This window comes from Furipterus horrens, unplaced genomic scaffold (genome assembly GCF_987537825.1).
Source record: "Furipterus horrens unplaced genomic scaffold, mFurHor1.1.pri manual_scaffold_1, whole genome shotgun sequence".
In the NCBI taxonomy this organism is placed as follows: Eukaryota; Metazoa; Chordata; class Mammalia; order Chiroptera; family Furipteridae; genus Furipterus; species Furipterus horrens.
In genome coordinates this window covers 124,033,221-124,042,476 of record NW_028327171.1, presented here as the reverse complement: position 1 = coordinate 124,042,476, position 9,256 = coordinate 124,033,221, and positions in this window count along the sequence as shown.

The window sequence follows — 9,256 nt, the reverse complement described above, 5'->3', positions numbered from 1 at the left end:
CAGACGGACAGCTGCCATTGGGGAGGTGGGGACAATTGTGGAAAGAAGGGATCAGTCAAAAATCATTCATAAGTGACCCATGAACATTGGACAGCAGTGTGGAGATTGACTATGGGAGCTGGGGGAGGGCTGGGTGGAGGAAGGCAAAGGAAAAAAGAAGTGGGACAACTGTAATAGAGTAACAGTAATTTTAAAAAGAGAAAGTCAGTTGGCACTGAATAGAAAGTCGAACTTTCATTGCATAAATGAATGATTTCTCTAGCTTTACTAAGGTGACATTTTTGTAGGAAAAAATTGTGTTCTGTGGAAAACTATGTGTCATCTAGAGAACAGCTCTCCAGGTTATCTAATTCTAAGGTAGCTATTTTACAACTGTAAGTTATAGGTAACTGAGAGCAACGAAAAATAATTCTTGTCTATAGATATGCAAATTATGTTCTCTTTGGTAGAAGTTTGATTGATTTCCCTCTTCTTCTCTGTAAAAAAAGTACTTTGCTTCCATTTGCCCATTTATTCACTCATTTTAATACTGCTTAAGTGTAATTCATTCAATATTGTTGATCTATAAATGTGTTCATTAAAAAATTCTCTTTGGACTGGTAAATTTTTAAAAAATACTTGAAATGCATATAAATATATATACTATGTGTGATATTTTTGTGTGATTCCTGGATTTATTAACTTTTAAAAAAATCTACTTTGTTGAGTTATAGTTTACATACAATAAAAAGCACCCATTTAAAGTGCAAAAAAATAATCTGTCAATCTTTTCCTCTCAAATATTTGTTCACATTTAGCTGTCAACTCATCATTTTCTTTTTTTGGCTTGGGTTAAGCCTGAAGTCCTGCCTAGAGACACATTCCTTCCTTCACTGTCCTCCATCGTCACCCACTTCATATCAACATTTCTTCTTCAAGGACAGCACCCCTCCTATTTTCTTCACCATTATTGATTTTATCATTAAAAAATTTCTATCATATTGGAGGGATCTTGGGAAGGAACAAAGGCAAATTCTCAGCTTCAGTTCACTATCTTGAAGCAGAAACCTCTGAAATATCAATTAGCAGTCCAAGGTCTGCTCTTAGAGAGCATTATCTTAAGGCTTTGACTATGTTGCCTCTAATATGTCCCTCAGAGCTTTTTCATTAAAAAACAAAACAAAACAAAACAAAACAAAAACCCTCAGGTAATTTGATGAAGACATTTCAGAAATTTTGCAATTGGAAGTTTTATATTTGCAGACAAAATAACAGTTGTTTATCTGAGCTCTTACTTGGCAGTGTTGTGTTACAGGTGGCATAATAGATCCTCAATAAACATCTATGGAACAAATATGATGAATAAATAAGCAAACGAATGACTGAACCACTACTTAAAAACAGTATAAGGAAGTGGATAATATATATGTTCAGTCAAAAATAAATAGAACTGTTTATATATTTGCACATTCTATTTTTGATAAATTTTTCTTAAGGATACAGCTATTAATGCAAATACCTTGATTTTTAAAATGGATGTAAATAAATATATATGTTAAAATAATGCTGACTTTTAAATCAGTTGTCTTGAAAGTGACACATTTATTGTGAGACTGCTCATTTATGAACATTTTTGAAGGTTCTGTTTTGAACTTCCCTATGCACTTATTTTAAAGTTTCTTCGGCGGGGGCAAATTTTTAGTATTTGAAGGTATATTTCATTTTTTAAAAATAGTCAAATATTAGTTAGAATTGATTCCTTAGATTCAGAATAATACATTATATTTGTGGACAAAACCATGATATAAGGCAGATCTCAAATGGGATTTTAAACTATTTATGAATGAAGCCCCAAAAGAGGAGGTTCTTTTTGGTTTGTTTTTGTGAGCAACAGCAGCAACATTTGAAGAAGTATGTACACTTCTGAGATGCCACTGTCAAGGGAACAACACTTGTGTTGGCATACACAGTGAACCTCATTACTTTATGCCCACCCACCATGCACTATCTTCTTCGCTGTTTACAACAGTGATTACTGTGAGGCACGTAATAGTGGTAGCTGTCATTAGTAAGAGCCTACTGTATAAAGCCAGAAACTTCATACACATGATTTATTGTTTTTAGTAGTGACCTTCATTTCACAGATGAGAAAACTACAATTCAGAAATTACATAAAATGACCAAGATATCACACTAGAAAATGGCAGAACTGAAGTGCAATATCAGGTCTGAGTACAGAGTTCTTCCACCTCACATTCCTACCTGGACAAGTATTACTTTTCTTTTATCTATGGGGAAACTAAGACACTTGACCAGGCTGATAGATGAGATGATTCAGTTCCTGGATCCCAGCCAAGCAGACACTCATAGCTCTCTCTTCCTCTCCTTTGACAAAATCCTCCTAGGTCCAGGGTAGTCTCCCCAGCCAGTGTCTGTCAGAATAGAGCTCCCACAGACACTGACTGGGTCTTCTGTATGCCTGTGCCCTGCTCAACATGCTAGCTTCTTGCAGGAAGTTGAGAAGTAGGAAGCACCAAGGTCATGTTTATTCAGGAGATCGCTGGTTGTCTAGTGTCCTGGCTTTTCCCATGTGATTATATTCCTTGGTGTTATTCTAACTGGAACTGTCTCTCATGCCTCTGACTGTGACTTTTTTCTTTTATTTATTTGTTTATTTATGTATTTATTCATTTGGGGGGCCCCAGCTCTGTAACAATTACCTCCCCTCTCAGACTTAAGATCCTTTATAATCTTATAAAGGGCAATGGGCGACGGTCTCGCGCTCCTCTAGCTGCTTCAAGCTGGACATGGTCATCGTCCTATCTACCTTGGGTCCAGAAATCCCTAATAAGAGTAGGAGTGTGGAGGGGAGGGTGGCTTTCCCACTTGGTGAAGGATCTTGCAGACTCCAGGTCAGTTGGCTGTCCCAGGACAATGGCATGCTTGGTTTAACAGGCTGGCATACTGGTTGTATTCTGGGGGCAACAGATTTGGCAACAGGTTTAAAAGGCATCATTAAAACTATAACCACTGGATGACAAAAAGCAGGGATTAATTTTTCAATGTCCCACATTAGGAAAAAAAAGCCTTCTTTGGAGGAAGGTGTGCAAGGTACGTCGTACTTGTCCAAAGCACTTTTTCCCACTATACTTAGTTTGGGCTGAGGGAAATATTTTAAGTGTCCCCCCCTCTCAGACCTCTGGGTCCTTTCTGTCCAAGCCATTAGGACAGAGAAGAGAAACCAGTTTTAAAGTGAAGCCCACAGACCACCCCATACTTCACCAACCCAACCACTTAGTTCAGCCAAACCATTGAGACTCAGGAGGCAACGATGCAGACAGGATTAAGTGAGGCCTATAGGTAGAGACAATTTCTCAGGTAATGAGATAATAGGTTTAAGCCCTATGAAAACAGAACACACATGTTAATTTATGCAACATAACCCACAAACCAGTCTGTAAATCTACGAGACTGTCTTATTGAGAAGACATCCAGTTGCAAGGCATTTGACATTCTTCTTGCCTGTAAATTAAGCATCTTTGATGAAGTCACAGTCTTAGTTTAACTTTCAAATAAAACAACCTTTATATAAAAATAAACTTTAAAGATAGTTAGCTACACTAGTTTATAGTCTACCACTGAGCATTGTAATTTTTCTTGAATCATGATTTTTCTCCTTAAGATTACCCTCCTTGTCATTAAAGGGACTGCATTAAGTCCATTCTTAATTTATCCCATTTGTTTGCATAAACACAACAAGAGCACCAAATGATCACATATGATCTTTAAGTCTGCTTTGCTGGAACTTACACAAAAAACATTTAGGGTGACTTTCAGTTTGCCCTTCAGGGCACAGAAGCTGAGTCACACACCTGCCATTCAGCCTGCCTGTAAACACCTGTCTATTCCAAGTCCATCAGGTTTTCCATTGTGCTTTAAGGGTTCCTTTTAGCCATCTTTCAGAAAAGCAACCCTTGTTCCTCCTTGAAAAGATTGGCATGAACCATACAACCAACCAAAGTACCAGACTTTTCTTCTTATGGGCTTTTTTTTTTATTACCTTTGAAAGTCAATCCCAGTTCCTCAGGGCTTTTTGGTAACAACCAGAGCCCAAGCATACCTCCTTTAGGCATGACGTTCCAAAGTCTTGGTTAACAAAACCTCTATTAACAACTGGTTCTATTAGTTTTATGCAAAGAACCTTATATCATTACTTACATCTTCAGAATGCCAAATTCTGGAGGGATCAGGTAGGGAGAAAAATATACAGTGTGAAGGAAAATTCTTGTTCTAATATTTACTAAAATTGCATTTCCATGATTTACAATTTTGTTTACTTTCCTACATGTGAAATTTCTTTTTAGGGGGTGTTGAGATTTTCTGGCACATTTACTTATTTATTTTTCATTATTTTTCTCACAAAAATTTTTGTTTGTTTGTTTTTCTATTACAGGTGTCCCATTTTTATCCCCAATGCTTTCCCCGACCCTGCTGACCCCTTCTCCCACAGTCAACCCCCATCACATTGTCCATGTCCATAATTCATTTATACATGTTCTTTAACTAGACTTTTCCCCTTCTTACCTCCCTTCTCTCCCTCCCACCTCCCCCCTTGTCACTGTTAGTCTGCTCCTTGTTTACATGCCTCCAGTTCAATTTTGCTTGTTTGTTTGTGTTGTTCATTAGTTTCTTGTATTAGGTGATATCATACGGTATTTGTCTTTTGCTGCTTGGCTTATTTCACTAAGCATAACTCTCTCTAGTTCTATCCATGTTGTTGCAAATAGTAGGAGTTCCTTCTTTCTTTCTGCTACACAGTACTCCATTGTGTAAATGTACCACAGTTTTTTGATCCACTCATCTACAGATGGGCATTTATGTTGTTTCCAGCACTTGGCTATTGCGAATAGTGCTGCTATGAACATAGGGGTGCGTAGGTTCTTTTGAATTGGGATTTCAGGGTCCTTCTGGTATAATCATAGCAATGAAATTGCCAGTTCAAAAGACAGTTCCATTTTTAGTTTTTTGAGGAAATTCCACACTGTTTTTCATAGTGGCTACACCAATATGCATTCCCACCAACAGTGCACTAGGGTTCCCTTTTTTTCCGCATCCTCACCAGCACATGCTGTTTGTTGATTTGTTGATGATGGCCATTCTGACTGGTGTGAGGTGGTATCTAATTGTGGTTTTAATTTGCATCTCTCTGATGGCTGGTGATGTTGGCCATTTTTTCATATGCCTATGGACACTCTGTAGGTCCTACTTGGAGAAGTGTTTGTTCAGGTTCTGACCCATTTTAAGTTGGTTTGTCTGCCTTTTGGTGTTGAGTCGTATAAGTTCTTTATATATTTTGGAGATCAATCCCTTGTCTGTGGTATCATTGGAAAATATGTTTTTCCATATGATTGCTTCCCTTTTCATATTACTGATGTTTTCTTTTGCTGAGCAGAACTATTTAGTTTGATGTAGTTCCATTTGTTTATTTTTTCCTTTACTTCCCTTGCCTTAAGTTTGAGATGTATAGTGAAGATATTGTTACGTGAGATATCTGAAATTTTTTTGCCTATGTTTTCCTCTAGGACTTTTGTGGTGTCATGGCTTACATTTAAGTCTTTGATCCATCTTGAGTTTATTATGGTGTGTGGAGTAAATTGGTGGTCTAGTTTTATTTTTTTGCCTGTCCCTGTCCAGTTCTCACACACCATTTGTTGAAAAGGCTCTTTTCACTCCACTATATGTTCCTTCCCCCTTTGTCAAATATTAGTTGACCATATAGTGGGGTTTATTTATGGGCTATCTATTCTGTTCCTTTGATCTATAATGTCTGTTTTTATGCCAGTACCAGACTGTTTTGATTACAGTGGCTTTGTAGTATAGTTTGATATCAAGTATTGTGATTCTTCCTATTGCATTCTCCTGTCTCAAGATTGCTTTTGCTATTCGGGGTCTTTTTTGGTCCCATATAAATTTTTGAAGTATTTGTTCTAGGTCTTGAAATATGTCACAGATATTTTAATAGGGATTACCTTGAATCTATAAATTGCTTTGGGTAGTATGGACATTTTAATGATGTTGATTATTCCCATCCATGAACATTGTATATACTTCCATTTATTTGTATCTTTCTTAATTTCCTGCTTCCGTGTTATATAGTTTTCTGAGTACATGTCTTTGACCTACTTGATTAAGTTTATTCCTAAGTACTTTATTTCTCTTGTTGCTATAGTAAGTGGGATTTTTTTTCTGGTTTCTATCTCTGATATTTTATTGTTGGTATACAGAAATACCTTTGATTTTTGAATATCAACTTTTAACCCTGCTGTTGTGCCAAATTCACTAATTAGTTCGAGTAGTTGTTTTGTGGAGTCTATAGGGTTTTCTATGAACACTATCATGTCGTATGCAAATGATGACAGTTTAACTTCCCCTTTACCAATATGGATGGCTTTTATTTCTCTTTCTTGTCTGATTGCTGTGGCTAGAACTTCCAACACTATGTTGAATAGAAGTGGCGAGAGTGGGCATCCTCATCTGGTTCCTGATCTTAGAGGGAATGCTTTCAGTTTTTGCCCATTGAGTATAATGTTTACTTTAGGTTTCTTGTGTTTGGCCTTTATTATTTTGAGGTATGCTCCCTCTCTTCTCATTTTCTGAGTGTTTTCATCATGAATCGGTGTTGTACTTTATCAAATGCTTTTTTGGCATCTATTGATGTGATCAGTAACCTTTGTCTTTCATTTTGTTCATGTGGTATATTACATTTATTAATTTGTGAATATTAAACCATCCTTGCATCTCTGGGATGAATCCCACTGAATCGTCATGTATGATCTTTCTAATGTGTTGCTGGATCTGGTTTGCCAATATCTTGTTGAAGATTTTTAGCATCTGTGTTCATCAGTGATATTGGCCTGTGGTTTTCTTTCTTTGTTGTCTCTTGACCTGGTTTTGGAATTAGGGTAATACTCCTTCATAGAAAGAGTTTGGGAGTCTTCCCTCTTCTTAAATTTTTTGGAATAGTTTGAGAATGATAAGAGTTAATTCTTTCCTAAATGGTTTGTGAATTCCTAAATTCACCTGTGAAGCCATCCAGTCCATATCCTCTGTGTGCTGAGAGTTTTTTTTTTTTTATTATTACTGTTTCAATTTCACTAGTTGTTATCAGTCTGTTCAGGCTTTCTGCTTCTTCTTGATATAGTTTTGCAAGATTATATGATTCCATGAATTTGTACATTTTATCTAGGTTGTCAAATTTCTTGTGATACCGTTGGTCATAGTAATTTCTTACAATCCTTTGTATTTCTGTGGTATTGGTTGTGATTTCTCCTCTTTCATTTCTGATTTTATTTATTTGGGTCCTGTCTCTTTTTCTTGATGAGCCTGGTTAAAGGCCTGTTGATTTTTATTATCTTTTCAAAGCACCAGCTCTTACTTTCGTTGATCTTTTGAATTTTTGTTTAGTCTCTGTATCATTTCATTCTGTGCTGATCTTGATAATTTTCTTCCTTCTACTCGCTCTGGGCTTTGTTTGTTGTTGTTTCTCTAGTTCTTGTAGCTGTAGGGTTAGATTTTTAATTTGAGATTCTTCTATCCCTTTTAGGTAGGCCTGTATTGCTATGAACTTTCCTCTCAGGACCTCTTTTGCTTATCCCATAGGTTTTGGGTTGTTGTGTGTTCATTATCATTTGTTTCCAGAAACTTTTTTATTCTTTCTTTGATGTCATTGTTAAGCCATTCATTGTTTAATATCATGTTGTTCATTCTCCATGAGTTTGAATGTTTTTGAGTTTTTTCCTTGTAATTGATTTCCAGTTTCAAGCCATTGTGATCTGAGAAGATATTTGATAAAATTTCAATTTTCCTGAATTTTTTGAGGCTTGTTTTGTGTCCTACCATGTGGTCTATCTTTGGAAATATTCCATGAGCATTTGAAAAGAATGTATATTTTGCTTCTTTGGGGCAAAGATTTCTATGTATATCTATTAAGTTCACTTGATCTAGATTGTTATTCAATGCCTCAATATCCTTGGTATTTCTTTGCTTTGAAGATCTGTCCATTGTTGACAATTGGGTGTTAAAGTCTTCTACTATGAGTGTGTTGCTGTCTTATCTTTCCTGAAGTCTCTCAAGATTTTCTTTATATATTTGGGTGCTCTTATGTTGGGTGCACATATGTTTACAAGGGTTATATCATCTTGATGGATTTTTCCCTTAAGTTCCTTCTTTGTTTCTTTTTATGGCCTTTGCTGTGCAGTCTGTTTCATCTGATATAACTGTTGCTACCCTGCTTTTATTTTCATGTCCATTTGCTTGAAATATTTTTTTCCATCCCTTCACTTTCAGTCTGTGTAGATTTTTTGTTCTGAGGTGGGTCTCCTGTAGACAGCATACATGTAGGTCATGCTTTCTAATCCATTTGGCTACCCTATGTCTTTTGATTGGTGCATTTAATCCATTTACATCAAGGTTATTATTGATAAGTACCTATTCATTGCCATTTCCCCCTTTATACTTGTGTTCTTTTCTGTGTCTCTCTGTTTCTTCACCTTTTTAAAGCATTCCCTTTAGCATCCCTTGCAATGCTTATTTGGTGGAGCTATATTCTTTTAGCCTTCTTTTGTTTGGAAAACTCCTTATGTCACCTTCCATTTTGAATGAGAGTCTTGCTGGGTAAAGTAGTCTTCTTGTATGCCTTTGTTTTTCATTTCTTAGAATATTTTTTGGCATTCCCTTCTGGCTTGTAGTGTTTCTGTTGAGAAATTTGATGAGAGCTTTATCAGAGCTCCCTTGTACGTTAGCTGTTTTTCTCGCTGCTATTATGATTTTTTCTTTGTCTTTCTGTGTTATCATTTTAATTATGATGTGTGTTGGAGTGGACATGTTTGGGTCCATATTCATTGGATCCCTCGGTGCTTCCTGGGCTTGTGTGACTTTTTCTCTTATCAAGTTAGGGAAGTTTTCTGTCATTACTTTTTAAAACAGGTTTTCTATCCCTTGCTTATCTTCCCCTACTTCTTGTATTCCTATGATATGGGTATTATTATGTTTCATTTTGTCCTCCAGTTGTCTTAAAACCTCTTTATTCTTTTTCAGTCTTTTTTCATTTTGTTTAAGTGTCTGGGAATTTTTTTCTATGTTGTCCTCCAGCTTGCTCATCCAATCTTCTGCTTCATCTAGTCTGCTTTTAATTCCTTCTACTGTGTTCTTCAATTCAGAAATTGTATCCTTCATTTCCTCCCTGCTCTTATTTATAGCTTCGATGTCCTTTCTAAAG